Below are 17,209 nucleotides of genomic sequence, written 5' to 3'. Positions count from 1 at the left end.
TGGTACCAATGACATAGGCAGAAAGAGGGATGAGGTCCTGCAAGCAGATTTAGGGAGCTAGGAAAGAGATTAAAAAGCATGACCTCAAAGATAGCAATCTCCAGATTACTGCGGCGCCATGAGCTCGCGGGTATAGAAGCAGATGAATGTGTGGCTGAAGAGATGGTGCAGAGAGGGGGCTTTAGATTCCTGGGACATTGGGACCGGTTCTGGGGGAAGTGGGACCTGTACAAGCCGGACAGGTTGCACCTCAACAGAGCCGGGACCTATTAATCTCGCGGGGAGATTTGCGAGTGCTGTTGGGGAGGGTTTAAACTAATTTGGCAGGGGGGTGGGCACCAGGATGTAGCAGTAGAAAGGAGAAACAAAGTGCATAACAGATGGGGAGAGAAAGATAGCACTAGAGTAAGAAATGGTACGGTATTAGGTGGGGTCAGACTAAGCGAATACAAGAAGGTCTAAGATAGGTTTACAGTGCATATGTGTAAATCCACGAAGTGTGGTAACTAAGATTGGTGAGCTGCAGGCACAATAGCCACATGGGAATATGATGTTGTGATGATAATGGAGACCTGGCTCAAAAAAGGCAGCATTGGGTACTAAATATTCCTGGATATAGAGTTATACAGCACAGAAAGAGGCCCTTCGGCCCATCGCGTCCGCGCCGGCCATCAAGCCCTATCTAATCTAATCCCATTTTCCAGCATTTGGTCCGTAGCCTGTATGCAATGGCATTTCAAGTGCTCATCCAAATGCTTCTGCTTCTTGAATGTTGTGAGGGTTCCTGCCTCTACCACCCTTTCAGGCAGTGAGTTCCAGATTCCAACCACCCTCTGGGTGAAAAAGTTTTTCCTCAAATCCCCTCTAAACCTCCTGCCCCTTACTTTGAATCTATGCCCCCTTGTTATTGACCCCTCTACTAAGGGGAAAAGTTCCTTTCTATCCACCCTATCTATGCCCCTCATAATTTTGTATACCTCAATCAGGTCCCCCCTCAGCCTTCTCTGCTCCAAGGAAAACAACCCCAGCCTGTCCAGTCTTCCTTCATAGCTGAAGCGCTTCAGCCCAGGTCCTGGTAAATCTCCTCTGCACCCTCTCCAAAGCAATCACATCCTTCCTATAGTGTGGCGACCAGAACTGCACACAGTACTCCAGCTGTAGCCTTACCAGCGTTTTGTACAGCTCCATCATAACCTCCCTGCTCTTATATTCTATGCCTCGGCTAATGAAGGCAAGTATCCCATATGCCTTTTTAACCACCTTATCTGCTGCCTTCAGGGATCTATGTACATGCACACCAAGGTCCCTCTGATCCTCTGTCTTTCCTAGGGTCTTACCATTCATTGTGTATTCCCTTGCCTGGTTAGTCCGTCCAAAATGCATCACCTCACACTTTTCAGAGTTAAATTCCATTTGCCACTGTTCCGCCCATCTGACCAACCCATCTATATCGTCCTGTAGCCTGAGGCTTCCCTCCTCGCTATTTACCACCCCACCAATTTTCGTGTCATCTGCGAACTTACTGATCATACCTTTCACATTCACATCCAAATCATTAATGTAGACCACAAACAGCAAGGGACCCAGCACCGATCCCTGCGGTACCCCACTGGACACAGGCTTCCAGTCACAAAAACAACCTTCCACCATCACCCTCTGCCTTCTGCCACTAAGGTGTTCAGGAAAGATAGGGAAAGAAAGGAGGTGGGATGGCAGTACTGATTAAGCAGAATGTTACAGTGCTAGAGAGAGAGGATGTCCTAGAGGGCTCAAGGACAGAATCTATTTGGTGTATTCTACTACTAGGTGTATTCTGCAGACCACCAACTAGTGGGAAGGATATAGAGGAGCAAATTTGCAGGGAAATTACAGAGGTGCAAAAACTATAGAGTAGTGATAATGGGGGACTTCAACTATCCGAATATAGACTGGGATAGTAATAGTGCAAAGGGCAGAATTTCTGAAGTGTGTTCAGGAGAACTTTCTTGATCAGTACATTTCCAGCCCAACGAGGAAGGAGGCATTGCTGGATCTGGTTCTGGGGAATGAGGTAGGTCAAGTGGAGCAAGTGTCAGTAGGGGAACTTTTAGGGAACAGTGATCATAATATAAGGTTTAGATTAGCTGTGGAAAAGGACAAGGAGCAATCTAGAGTAAAAATACTTAACTGGAGGAAGGCCAATTTAAGTGGGTTGAGAATGGATCTGGCCCGGGTAAATTGGAATCAAAGATTGGCAGGCAAAAGTGTAATAGAACAATAGGCTGCCTTAAAGAGGAGATGGTTCGGGTACATGAGGGGTAAAGGTAGGGCAACCAAAGTCAGAGCTCCCTGGATGACGAAAGAGAGAGAGTAAGATGAAACAGAAAAAGGGGGTGTATGACAGATGTCAGGTTGAATATAGAAAGTTCAGAGCAGAAGTGAAAAAGGAAATAAGAGGGGCAAAGACAAAGTATCAGAATAGATTGGCAGCTAAGATAAAAGGTAATCCAAAAGTCTCCTATAGGCATATAAATAGTTAATGGGTAGTAAGAGGCGGGGTGGGGCCGATTAGGGACCAAAAAGACCTACACATGGAGGCAGAGGGTATGGCTGAGTTGCTAAATGAGTACTGTACTTTGCATCTATTTTACCAAGAAGATGCTGCCAAAGTCATGGTGAAAGAGGAAGTAGTTGAGATACTGAATGGGATAAAAAGAGGAGATACTAGAAAGGCTGGCTGTAATTAAAGTAGATAAGTCACCAGGACCGGATGGGATGCATCCTAGGATGCTGAGGGAGGTAAGGGTGGAACTTGCGGAGGTACTGGCCATAATCTTCCAATCCTCCTTAGATACGGGTGGTGCCAGAGGACTGAAGAATTGCATTTGTTACACCCTTGTTCAAAAAATGGTGTAAGGATAAACCCAGCAACTACAGGCCAGTCAGTTTAACCATGGCAGTGGGGAAGCTCTTAGAAACGATAATCAGGGACAAAATTAACAGTCACTTGGACAAGTCTGGATTAATTAAGGAAAGCCAGCACAGATTTGTTAAAGGCAGATCGTGTTTAACTAACTTGATTGAGTTTTTTGATGAGGTAACAGAGAGGGTTGCTGAGGGCAATGCGGTTGTTGTGGTGTACATGGACTTCCAAAAGGCATTTGATAAAGTGCCACATAATAGGTTTGCCAGCAAAGTTGAAGCCCATGGAATAAAAGGGACACTGGCAGCATGGAAATGAAATTGGTTAAGTGGCAGGAAACAGAGAGTAGTGGTGAACGGTTGTTTATCAGACTGGAGGAAGGTACACAGTGATGTTCCCCAGGGGTCGGTACTAGGACCACTGCTTTTCTTGATGTATATTAATGACTTGGACTTGGGAGTACAAGGCACAATTTCAAAATTTGCAGATGACACAAAACTTAGAAGTACAGTGAACAGTGAGGAGGATAGTGATAGACTGGTGGAATGGGCGGACACGTGACAGATGAGATTTAACACAGAAATGTGTGAAGTGATACATTTTGGTAGGAAGAATGAGGAGAGGCAATATAAACTAAAGGGTACAATTTTAAAAGGGGTGCATGAACAGAGATACTTGGGGGTATATGTGCACAAATCGTTGATGGTGGCAGGGCAGGTTGAGAAAGCAGTTAAAAAAGCATACGGGATGCTGGGCTTCATAAATAGAGGCATAGAATACAAAAGCAAGGAAGATATGATGAACCTTTATAAAACACTGGTTCGGCCTCAACTAGAGTATTGTTTCCACTTTAGGAAGGATGTGAAGGCCTTAGAGAGGTGCAGAAAAGATTTACAAGAATGGTTCCAGGGATGAGGGACTTCAGTTATGTAGATAGACTGGAGAAGCTGGGGTTGTTCTCCTTGGAGCAGGGAAGGTTGAGAGGAGATTTGATAGGTGACATGAATCTTGCCATTCATGTAAAAATGACTTGTGAAATAATACTGGGCGGCCTGCTGGTGGCGCTGTCCAGGGAGAGTATAAATACTCAGGCACGGGCCCAGCTTGCTCAGGACATTTTGTAAACAGGAACTAGTGAAAGACAACTAGACCTCCATGTTGTGAAACGGTTGATTAAAGCCTTGTTTAATACTCAGACCAAGTGCCTAGTAGTTTTCTTACGTCAATTTAATCAACTGCTTGCTGCTCCATGCTCCGAGTGGTTTTGGGAACAGACGGCTACGACTCAAACGGTAGAAGGGAACCAGAGGTAGTAATCAATCCATCATGAAGAAACTACTCCGACCCCAAGAGCCACTACCAAGGTTACAGCTGCTATCTATAAAACTGCTCCTCCCCCAAGAGCCACTGCTAAGGTTACAGCTGTCAAGGGTAAAACTGCTCCTCCTCCCATCACAGCTGTTTTTCCCCCAAAGCCTGTCCCATGCAGCCATGAAGGTTTCGGTAAATGGACACATTTTGAGTGCACTAATCGACTCATGCAGCTCTGACAGCTTCATCAGTGAGCAGGCTGTCAGTAAGTTAAAACTGCGTATTTACCCCTCGGACAGGGAAATTGCAATGGCTCTGACGACATTGACCACCAACTCTTCCGGCTTTTGTCTTGTCGACCTTATTCTCAATGGCCGCACTTATTTCTCCACCCGGCTCAGGGTGCTCCAAAACCTATGCAGTGATGTGCTCCTGGGACAGGATTTCCAGAAACAACACAAAAGATTCACTTGCGAGTTTGGAGGGTCAAAGCCGGAGCTTACTATTGCCAAAGTACCGTATTGTGCGCTTTCGGCGGCTTTGCTCGACGAGCCCTCCTTGTTTGCCAATCTTTCCCCACCGATATAAACCCATAGTCACTAAAGCACAACGTTTCATCCAAGATAATCTATCCTTTATCGAGGCAGAGATCTCTCGCCTTCTAGCTGACGGTATCATTGAGCCATGTTCATCTTCCTGGCGGGCTCAAGTCGTCGTTGTTAAAAATCCTCTGAAGCAACACAAGAAACGTCTTTGCATCGATTACTCGCAAACTATTAACCAGTATACCGACCTGGATGCCTACCCACTACCACGCATCGATGACATGGTCAATAACCTTGCCAACTACAAGTTGACTTTTGACTTAAAGAGCGCATACCATCAAGTACCTTTAAAGGACTCTGACAAAAAGTATACGGCCTTTGAGGCCAATGGCCGGCTTTACCAGTTTTGTCACCTTCCATTTGGGGTCACCAATGGGGTGGCCATCTTCCAACAGACAATGGATAGCCTAGTCAAACAGGAGAACTTAACAGACACTTTTCCATATCTGGATAATATCACCATTGCTGGTCATGACCAGAAGAAGCATGATGCCAACCTCCAGAAATTTCTTGACGTTCTCCGTCGTCGCAACTTAACCTTAAATGAGTCCAAATCTGTGAAATCAGTACCATCAGTTAACATCCTTGGCTACTGGGTGGGCAATGGTGTCATCAAACTGGATCCGGAGCGACTTTGTCCGCTTCAGGAGCTCCCTCCTCCTACGAATCTCAGCTCTCTTCGTCGGGCCCTCGGCATGTTCGCCTATTATGCGAAGTGGATACCCCACTTCTCTGACAAGATCCAGCCCGCTTCACGCGAAGTCATTTCCGTTGGAGGCAACGGCTATTTCAGCTTTCGACCTCCTCAAGCAACAACTGGAAAAAACCACGCTTCGTTCCATCGATGAAAATCTCCCTTTCGTGGTCGAGTGCGATGCATCGGAGGTGGCGATCTCGGCTACCTTGAATCAAGGTGGTTGACCCGTTGCATTTCTGTCCAGAACTTTGCAGGGTAGCGAACTCCATTATCCTCCTGTCGAGAAGGAGGCTACGGCTATCATCGAAGCGGTATGTAAATGGAGTCATTTTCTCGCTCGTCGCCATTTCACACTTATAACCGATCAGTGCTCCGTGGCCTTTATGCTGGATAACCGGAAACGCACTAAGATCAAGAATAACAAAATACAGCTCTGGAGGAAGAAATTGGCCACCTTTGGCTACACCATACGTTATCGACCCGGCAAAGATAATGTGGCCCCGGATACCCTCACACATGCATTCTGCTCTTCCATGTCAACTTCGACTCTTGCAGATCTTCATACTGACTTATGCCATCCTGGCGTTACCCGTATGTTACACTTTGTGCGATCTAAAAATCTCCCATTTTCTACGGAAGATGTGAGAAGAACATGCTCCACTTGTAGAATTAACGCGGAATTAAAACCGCAATTCTTCCGTCTGTCGGATGGCTCGCTCATACACACTACACAGCCTATGCAGCGACTCAGCATTGACTTTAAAGGGCCACTGCCTTCCTCAACGCGAAACACCTACTTGCTTACTATGGTGGACAAATATTCACGCTTTCCCTTTGCTTTCCCCTGTCCCAATATGCTTACTTCCACAGTGATCAAATGCCTCGATCAGGTCTTTTCCCTTTGCGGTACGGCCAATTTCATCCACTCATGAAGGAGGGACCCCGATCAGACAAGCGAACTCAAAAGTTATCTTTCCCAAGGGGGAATCGCTACAAGTAGAACGACACCATATCATCCTATTGGAAACGGACAGGTTGAGAGATACAATGCTATCATTTGGAATGCTGTTCGTCTTGCACTGAGGTCACACAACCTATCAGACCAGCAGTGGGAAACTATGCTCCCTGCCGCATTGCATTCCATCAGGTCTCTTCTTTCTACATCCATCAACGCTACACCTCACGAACGATTCTTCGGGTTCCAGCGTCGCTCCACTCATGGGACGTCCCTACCATCATAGTTGGAACCTGTCCCCGTGCTGCTCCAAAGATTCGTCCGATCCTCCAAGAGTGATCCCCTCGTCGACGAAGTGGAACTAAAGGATGTCAATCCTACATACGCGCACGTGCGGTACCCTGATGGCCGGGAATCAGCAGTGTCACTTTGGGATCTGGCTCCCTGCCCAACTGGTCCCACGGACCCAATCGATAGTGGGATCCGTATTAATGACGCCGATACCCTGCGCTCCTTGGAGGAGGACGCCCTACCCGGGACATCAAGGGATCTGCCAGCTATTCTGCCGGATCAACCCGGGGAACAGAGCGCTCCCTGCGGGATGGCCACCCGAAGCCAGGACGCCAGTCAGTCACCGACTACTGGGCAGGGTGAAGCCAGCTCTGCGCCTGTGGGGGCCCGCACCCGGAGTCACAATCTGCCCAGTCCCCCTCAGGCCAATCAAGTCGACACGGACTCTGCCAGCCAGCTGGTACAAACTAAGTGACCCAGGGACCAAAACACGGTCCGAGGAGACGTGCCTTCCGACCACCGACGGAGATCCAAACGACTGCGTCTATTCTTAGTCTGACTAATTCGGTAGAAAGAAGCCACCGGACTTCCAATCTTTCAAGCGGGAAGAATGACATGAATCTTGCCATTCATGTAGAAATGACTTGTGAAATAACACTGGGCGGCCTGCTGGTGGCGCTGTCCAGGGAGAGTATAAATACTCGGGCACAGGCCCAGCTTGCTCAGGACATTTTGTAAACAGGAACTAGCGAAGCACAACTAGACCTCCATGTTGTGAAACAGTTGATTAAAGCCTTGTTTAATACTCAGACCAAGTGCCTAGTAGTTTTCTTACGTCAATAGGTGTGTTCAAAATCATGAGGAGTCTAGACAGAGTAGATAGAGAGAAACTGTTCCCATTGGCGGAAGGGTCAAGAACCAGTGGACACAGATTTAAGGCGATTGGCAGAAGAACCAAAAGCGATATGAGGAAAAACTTTTTTACGCAGCGAGTGGTTAGGATCTGGAATGCACTGCCTGAAAGGGTGGTGGAGGCAGACTCAATCGTGGCTTTCAAAAGGGAATTGGATAAGTTCCTGAAGGAAAATATTTTTCAGGGCTACGGAGAAAGGCAGTGGAATGGGACTAGCTGAAGTACTCTTGCAGAGAGCTGACACAGGCTCGACTGGCCGAAAGACCTCCTTCTGTGCTGAAGCCATTCTATGACAGACGGGCGGGGGGGGGGGGGGGGGGGGGGGGGGGGAAGCGAGGCGGGGGGAGCGAGGCGGGGGAGACGGGGGGAGCGAGGCGGGGGAGACGGGGGGAGGGAGGCGGGGGAGACGGGGGGAGGGAGGCGGGGGAGCGAGGCGAGGGAGACGGGGGTAGAGGCGAGGGAGGGGGGGTAGAGGCGAGGGAGACGGGGGGTAGAGGCGAGGGAGACGGGGGGTAGAGGCGAGGGAGACGGGGGGTAGAGGCGAGGGAGACGGGGGGTAGAGGCGAGGGAGACGGGGGGTAGAGGCGAGGGAGACGGGGGGTAGAGGCGAGGGAGACGGGGGGTAGAGGCGAGGGAGACGGGGGGTAGAGGCGAGGGAGACGGGGGGTAGAGGCGAGGGAGACGGGGGGTAGAGGCGAGGGAGACGGGGGGTAGAGGCGAGGGAGACGGGGGGGTAGAGGCGAGGGAGACGGGGGGTAGAGGCGAGGGAGACGGGGGGTAGAGGCGAGGGAGACGGGGGGTAGAGGCGAGGGAGACGGGGGGTAGAGGCGAGGGAGACGGGGGGTAGAGGCGAGGGAGACGGGGGGTAGAGGCGAGGGAGACGGGGGGTAGAGGCGAGGGAGACGGGGGGGTAGAGGCGAGGGAGACGGGGGGTAGAGGCGAGGGAGACGGGGGGTAGAGGCGAGGGAGACGGGGGGTAGAGGCGAGGGAGACGGGGGGTAGAGGCGAGGGAGACGGGGGGTAGAGGCGAGGGAGACGGGGGGTAGAGGCGAGGGAGACGGGGGGTAGAGGCGAGGGAGACGGGGGGTAGAGGCGAGGGAGACGGGGGGTAGAGGCGAGGGAGACGGGGGGTAGAGGCGAGGGAGACGGGGGGTAGAGGCGAGGGAGACGGGGGGTAGAGGCGAGGGAGACGGGGGGTAGAGGCGAGGGAGACGGGGGGGTAGAGGCGAGGGAGACGGGGGGGTAGAGGCGAGGGAGACGGGGGGTAGAGGCGAGGGAGACGGGGGGTAGAGGCGAGGGAGACGGGGGGTAGAGGCGAGGGAGACGGGGGGTAGAGGCGAGGGAGACGGGGGGTAGAGGCGAGGGAGACGGGGGGTAGAGGCGAGGGAGACGGGGGGTAGAGGCGAGGGAGACGGGGGGTAGAGGCGAGGGAGACGGGGGGTAGAGGCGAGGGAGACGGGGGGTAGAGGCGAGGGAGACGGGGGGTAGAGGCGAGGGAGACGGGGGGTAGAGGCGAGGGAGACGGGGGGTAGAGGCGAGGGAGACGGGGGGTAGAGGCGAGGGAGACGGGGGGTAGAGGCGAGGGAGACGGGGGGTAGAGGCGAGGGAGACGGGGGGTAGAGGCGAGGGAGACGGGGGGTAGAGGCGAGGGAGACGGGGGGTAGAGGCGAGGGAGACGGGGGGTAGAGGCGAGGGAGACGGGGGGTAGAGGCGAGGGAGACGGGGGGTAGAGGCGAGGGAGACGGGGGGGTAGAGGCGAGGGAGACGGGGGGGTAGAGGCGAGGGAGACGGGGGGGGAAAGAGGCGAGGGAGACGGGGGTGAGAGAGATGAGGGAGACAGTGGAGGGAGAGGGATGAGGGAGACGGGGGGAGAGAGAGAGAGATGAGGGAGACGGGGGAGAGATGAGGGAGACGGGGGAGAGAGAGAGAGATGAGGGAGACGGGGGGGAGAGAGAGAGAGATGAGGGAGATGGGGGAGAGAGAGAGATGAGGGAGATGGGGGGGAGAGAGAGATGAGGGAGACGGGGGAGAGAGAGAGATGAGGGAGACGGGGGGAGAGAGAGAGAGAGAGATGAGGGAGACGGGGGAGAGAGAGAGAGATGAGGGAGACGGGGGGAGAGAGAGATGAGGGAGACGGGGGAGAGAGAGAGAGAGATGAGGGAGACGGGGGAGACAGAGAGATGAGGGAGACAGTGGGGAAGAGATGAGTTGATTATTCAGTTTAAACTGAATTTGAACACAGTTCCCATATGCTTAGTTTAAGAATAAAAGAGTTGCACAAAGTCACTGTGCGAAGGCCTCTGTCATATTGCAGCAGATCAGGACGCTCCACTACAAGTCATTTTGCCTAGCAACAGAGATGATTCACCGCACTGGAACTCTACCAGACAGAAATCGAAAGACAGGCAGCAAACTAGCTGGTCTTTTTAGGATTTGTCCATATAATTTTCTCCAAGGTCAGTGTTCTGTGCTTTCCAGTTTTTGCCTCAAGCTAGAAAGGTAACATTAACCCTTACATTTAAGATTGGAAACTCTGAAATTCTGACCATGAATCTGCACACATATCACTCCATAGCATAGCACTGCTGCACCGAATGTTACTCTCCAACAGACATCTCTCCAATACAAGTGGCGCTCCCATCACCAACACTACTGGCATTCAGGAGATGGATTGGGCACCTCCAATGGCCAGGCCTTTCATGGGTCAAGAGAACAGCTGTCCGAGGCAACGTTAAACAGTCCAAGGGGCACAATGGTTAAAGGAATCAGGGAGGGCAGTGCTTGTACGTCACAAGTTGTTGATCGAGAACCTGAACCGTCACAAGTTGTTGATCGAGAACCTGAACCCTGCCAACGTAAAAGCTCCTTTTAATCCCACAGGCACAGAGATCAATACAAATTGCAAGTAGAAAAATCAAGAAAAGGTTGGGTTATTTTATTTTAGAAAGGATCCTGTCTGTTTACACTGTAGAGATCTGCACATGTTGGACTTGCAGAGCAGGACCACCTGAACCAATATTTTTTGTGCTCATCAAGGTGCGGGATGTCAGTGCTCCCAGTGTCAGCATCAAACACCGTCATGTTAGACACATCACAGCACGATGCAGAGTAATACACTCTCTACTCTGCCCCAACTTCAACCCTCCTCTTAACCAGCATGGCCTTTTTATCCCCATTTCCCACACCAACCATCCTCAAGCCTATCTCCGTGACACCTGGTGACGATTACATTGGAGGAGAAGTTAGGCAAGGAACCCACAAGTTTCAGACTGTAATGAAAAGCAACATACCAGGCTGTCGCTGTTTTGCAGAACAGGTTCAGAAGCATTACTATCACAACCTCTTGCATATATGTATATATATTACACCATTAACTCAAAACTGTCCATGGCACTCACAGGGCTGCAAGATAAAATAGATGAGCCAAAGGAGGAGAGATTAGGATGTGTAACCAAAAGCTTGACCAAAGATGTGGGTTTTAAAAAGGGTCTTAAAGGAAGAAAGGGAGGCGGAGAGGTGGAAGATGGAAGCCAGCAAGTGGACATTAGAGGACCAGTCTAGAGGTGACAATAACATGAGTAAAGGTTTCAACAGTAGAGGGGTTGTTTCTGATGGAGCATTCCGTGTTCTAACAACCCTCTGCGTTTAAAAAAAAAAATCTAACCTCTCGCTTTGTTCTTTTGGTCTGATCTTAAATTTATATGCTGTAGTTATTGACTTACCTATGAGTTTACCTATCTAAATCCCTCAGGCATCTATGACCTGTAAGTCAATCTAGGTTATCAATTTAGCGCAGTACCTGTACTGAGGTCGTGCTGCATTATTGGAGGCGACGTCCTTCGAATTCAGGTTCAATCTTAATTCGAAGGACAGGTTGCAGAGGTCAGTGAAAACAGAGCAGAGTTTGTGGCAGGACCAATGTTTTCACAAACAGCAAGATGACTAGTTAAGTCTGTTTTTGGTAGTGCTGGTTGAGGGAAGAATGTTGGCCAAGATACCAGGCGAACTTCTTCAAATAGTGCCATGGAATCTCATATGTCCATCTCAACAGGCAAACAGGACCTCGGTTGAACCTGAATTCGAAGGACGTCACCTCCAATAATGCAGCACGACCTCAGTACTGCGCTAAATTGATAGCCTAGATTGACTTACAGGTCATAGATGCCTGAGGGATTTAGATAGGTAAACTCATGGGTAAGTCAATAACTACAGCATATAAATTTAAGATCAGACCAAAAGAACAAAGCGAGAGGTTAGATTTTTTTTAAATGCAGAGGGTTGTTAGGACACGGAATGCTCCATCAGAAACAGTGATGGAAGCAGAATCCAAAATAGCTTTGAAAAGGGAAATGGATAAATATTTGAAAAAGGAAAATTTTAAAGGGGAAAGTGGACAGCTCTTTCAGAGAGCTGGCACATGCATGATGGGCCAACTGGCCTCTTTTTATGCTGTAGAATTCTATGATTCCATGATCTATCGCCACAGTACAGCAGCTTTCAAAGGATTTAGACACACATGGTGATGTTATATTTAGGTGACTTTTACTGACCTGAAGTACATCAGTCGATTTTTTTTTCTGCTGTAGATTAATGAAATAAAATGGGTTAAAATCACAGAAGCAAATATGTGCAATCTCAAAGTATATTTTTTAAAAATGACTAAAGGATTTTATCTACTCCTCTATGCACAGAACCAAAGAGACAGCAGCATTGGGCAAAGAGACATACAACAACAGTAAAAAAAAATTGAAAAGGTTTATTTAAAGATAATTGAAGAACTTTTATACAGAACCTTATCATCCCTCTCATACAACATGTACGCCTGATCTCAATCTGTTGAAACTTTACATCACTTCAAACAAGATGGATTTATAAGGGGCACCCATTTAAAACAGAGATGAGAAAGAATTTCTTCTCTCAGAGGGTCGTGAATCTTTGGAATTCTCTTCCCCAGAGAGCTGTGGAGGCTGGGTCACTGAATATAGTTAAGGTGGAGATAGACAGATTTTTGAACAATGAGGGAGTCAAGGGTTATGGGGATCGGTGGGAAATGGAGTTGAGGCCGAGATTAGATCAGCCATGATCTTATTGAATGGCGGAGCAGGCTCGAGGGGCCAAATGACCTACTCCTGCTCCCATGTCTTATGTTCTTATGGATCACTGATTTCCCCCCCACCCCCCATGCTGTAAATACACGGGCGTATCTCGGAATTCAGAGCATGGTAATAAGGTGTCACTCTCGAAGTGAAGATCATCCGATTTCCACAATGTATTATGGCCTCATAAAACACAGTGCATCTTTCTAACTCTGTGTACTACGAAGCACAGGGCCGTGTCACAAGTACAAAAGCATGTACTGCTTTCTAAAGTATAGCCGCTGCTCTCTACTCGTGGTCATCGATGTAACAAGTCAATATCTAGAACAGTTGCAAAACATCATATGGCTAGCTACCCAGCGATAATTGATACGAGTGATCTAAATGATAATTACCAGACATCTGGATAAGAGAGTCAGTAAAGCACTAGTGTGCTAGAGCCAGATTGATGGGCACAGCAAGCATCTGCCTGTCTGGGCTACTGAAGTGTCGAGAGAGTTAATGTCTTAGATTATTTATATATATATATAGATATTGATATACAATTCCACAGTGCTCCGCTGTACAAGGGCTCCAGAGACAGAATGCTCACCACGCGCTGTACCGTGGAGGTTTCCACTGGGACTACACATGGTAGAACAGAAAATCAAACCGACTATTGACAGGAACTGCAAAAGCTTCAGCCTGAATGATGAACCGGGAATTCTTATGGGCAGAAGGGTAATGAATCTGTGCTGTGAACCACAAACCACCAGGTACATTAGGAGCAGAATTCACGATGGTGAATGCAGAACACACAATGAAAATGCCTCTTGTATACCAAGCTGTATTTTCTGGCCAGACTGTGTACGTGGGCACTTCTGTCACATGAAACATTCACCGGGTTGAATTCTAGTCTTGGAGGAACAGTAAGATTGGTCATTGTGGGGTGCATGCAGGGGAAATCTCCCAAGACCAAAATACACCTCGACACAAAATTCAGCTCGATCACACCAAGTTTAGATGATTTAGCAATACTGGTGAAGGTTTTGTCCATTCAATACACCTACCCCAATGCCAACATCAGGTGTCTTTCCAGGACAGGGACAACAGCACAAATGGCAGATTCCTAAATTGCTACGGCAGGGGCACAATTAACCACACATTGACCCGCTGTGTCCTTTGCTGCCTTCTTAAATTAAAAGAGTCTCATTTCTAGGAATGGATTACATTAACTGAACTTCATTTTACAGGAACATGCTGCCCGTAGCTAGCTAGCTAACAAGTGATCACACTTACAGGAACTGGCGGCACTCGCATGGGTCTGGTGTAATATAATAGCAGCTACAGTGTGCAAGGTGAACAAGGCAATACACAGCACATGGCGTGGGTCATTGTTACACTACATTGGCTCAGGAATGACTACGATCCTTGAACTAGCACAGGAAGAGAGAAGTGCCAAGACTGATTATGATGAGAAAAATGACATATTGTAGGCGCATTACTGGGGAGTCAGAAGAAAATTTATTTGGGTTGTTACTGTCTCGTAAAATTGCTAATAGATCAAGAAGCAGGCAGAGACGAGCCGGGCAAGATGATATGGTGGAATAGACAGGTACAAGTATAATGGCAAGGGCAGATATAAACAGAAAGTACAGAGCACAATGATCACCAGCTTTCAGAGGTGGAGAAGGATGCAAGAAAGACTTGCATTTATATAGCGCCTTTCACAACCTCAGGGCATCCCAAAGCACTTTACAGCCAATGAAGTACTTTTGAAGTGTAGTCACTGTTGTAATGGTTATGCAAAAAGGGCAAGTTAAGGACTATCAACTCTCACCTTGGCCACTAGACAGCGAGACCTTGTGCAATACAGAAACTGGAACAGTTGTTTAACTATTAGCTTAATTAAAAACATTGGAGATTTTAACTAGATAATGGTGCCTCAATATATATCTGGAGGGAGCAGACACTAGCACTAAGGCGGCACTCGCTGGCGTACTGGGAAAGTCACACACCTTTACTAAATGTAGTGGTCACTGTCTAGCACAGCAGTGATAATTGAAAACCTCACTTGCTGAATATGGTGTTTATTCTGTCCTGTACCCAACCTCTGTCCCACTCCATAGCCTGGTTATGCTTCTACCATATGACCACGAGCTTACACTTGCAAGCATCGTGTCAAGTGTCAAACAGCTCCACAAGAGTGATCACTAAAGAGCATCAGCAGGGGAAGCATTGTCAGAAGTGGAGCCATAACAAGGCCCTTCATCTGTGGAAAAATGTCTTCAAATGTGTAACTGGAGGGTTCTATGTCTGATCTGGACAAATGAGTTTGGGAAAATATGCTCTGCAGGTTGTGGCTGACAATAATACTGCAGTAAAGGGACAACTCTGCTTCAGTCCAGCCCTTCACACATCAGCTCAGTAACAAACAGCTACTTTAATGAATGAAATGAAAGGTTGAGGGAAGTTTCAAAGAATCCATGTACTTCTAAGCAACCCTCTGTACAATTTCAAATATTCGATTAGAAGAATATATCAATCTTGAATATTTCAACTTGGCTTCCTTTTTCACTGCAAACTTTCTCCCAATCCCCTCCTGCACGTGTTAACCCCATGCTGGGGCATGGTTGAACAGGGACCAGGTAACCTTGGAAACCTCAACACCATGCCGGCATGATATTCAACTGCAGGGGGCCTCCCAGCCAAGCCCTATTCTTTGCTCACCAGACGGCCAAACAGGCACAGTTCCAGCAGTAACAACAGAAAATGCTGGAAAAACTCAGCAGGCCAGGCAACATCCGTGGAGAGAGAAACAGAGTTAACGTTTCAGGTCGAAACACTTCAGAACTGAGAAAAAAAGGCAGGAAATGAAACAGATTAAAAGGCCAGTTTGGGGGCTGGGAAATGGGGGAGGGGGTGAAAGAACAAAAGGGAAGGTCTGGGAGGTGAAGAGACATTAAGAGATATTCAAGATGAGACGAGATAGTAATAGGACAGGTAAAGAGACAAAAGATGGCTCTAGATGAAGTGTGAAATGCGCTGGCAGATTGAGAGACAGCTGCCATGTGGGAGAGAAAAAAAGGAAAAGGCACAAAGCAAAGGTGTGGATAAAAAATATATAAAAATATAATAGGGGCCGAGGTTATGATCTGAAATTGTTGAACTCTATGTTGAGTCCGGAAGGCTGTAAAGTGCCTAATCGGAAGGAGGTGCTGTTCCTCGAGCTTACGCTGAGCTTCCGTGGAACAATACAAGAGGCCGAGGATGGTGAGGTCTGAGTGGGAATGGAGCGGTGAATTGAAATGACAGGCGACCGGAAGCTCGGGGTCATCCTTACGGACTGAACGGAGATGTTCCGCAAAGCGATCACCCAATCTGCATTTGGTCTCCCCAATGTAGAGGAGACCACATCATGAGCAGCGAATACAGTATACTAGATTGCAAGAAGTACAAGTAAATCACTGTTTCACCTGGAAGGGGTGTTTGGGGCCCTGGACAGTGGGAAGGGGGGGAGGTACAAGGGCAGGTGTTGCATCTCCTGCGCTTGCACGGGAAGGTGCCGGGCGAAGGGGAAGGGGTGCTGGGGGTGATAGAGTGGACTAGGGTTCCAGCAGTGGTCATTGCAGAGTAAGTAGCAGCAGGAGCCCTGGTTGATTTTCAGGGTCACCTATGCTGCCCCAGCTCAAATCAGCAGAGACCAAGGACGAGATCTTGGACCCTCCTGATTTATATAGCTCAGTAATTCTCTCAATTAAATTCGCTGAGCCAAAAGGGGAGCCTGGGCTCCAGGTTTCTATATTGCCATCTGCACTATGATTACCAGCCAGTGTATCCACACACACATCGTTACTCATATCTCAAACTTTCCGTACAACACCTGCCTCTACTCTAAATCACTGATCCACAATTATGAGATTGTCCCAGTTCATTTCTGGAGACTGTGTAAAGCACAATTCCTTTAATAGGGCATTCAGCTACAATATGCACCATCTCAATCTGCACACAACACCAGGAGCAGCCACAGAGACACATTCGTCTACAGCACTAAATTGAACTCTGGAAATATCCTGACCTTGCATTTAGATTTATCAGCCAACTCGTGTCAAAATGTTGCTGGCTGCCTTAACGTCCAAGTAGGAAAAGGAATGACTGATGAGCAGGAAGAGGGACTGTGCGCTGAACGAGTGTGATCAAGTGCTGCAGGAGGGCTGACAAGCACTACAAATGAAGAGCATATGCAAGGAGACGACTGCGGTGTACCATTCTCTGCAAACTCTCCCTGTCTCCTCGCGGGCCATGAGAATTTTAACTAGATGTTTTGAAATTAATATATACTCCACAGAATCAATGGGATGCTTGCAACAACTGAGACTCATTACAGGGCAGCATGCAATCTCCAAGTTCTCTTCCAGTATTCAGAGAGCATACAAGCCTCATTTTGGCATGAGCAATGT

General features: G+C 48.4%; 1 long non-coding RNA gene across 1 annotated transcript in view; it reads right to left on the bottom strand.

The window, feature by feature from the left end:
* LOC147110745 (uncharacterized) overlaps positions 1-17,209 on the bottom strand; it is a 93,722-nt gene that overhangs the window by 36,758 nt on the left and 39,755 nt on the right. The window contains exon 2 of the long non-coding RNA XR_015079978.1: positions 12,225-12,254. This is a non-coding gene — a long non-coding RNA (uncharacterized LOC147110745). The remainder of the gene's footprint in view (positions 1-12,224; positions 12,255-17,209) is intronic.

This window comes from Somniosus microcephalus, chromosome 11 (genome assembly GCF_052327205.1).
Source record: "Somniosus microcephalus isolate GS21.2 chromosome 11, FLI_Smic_1.0, whole genome shotgun sequence".
NCBI lineage: Eukaryota > Metazoa > Chordata > Chondrichthyes > Squaliformes > Somniosidae > Somniosus > Somniosus microcephalus.
The sequence above is the reverse complement of the archived record's forward strand: the minus strand, read 5'-3'. Positions and strand labels throughout refer to the sequence as shown.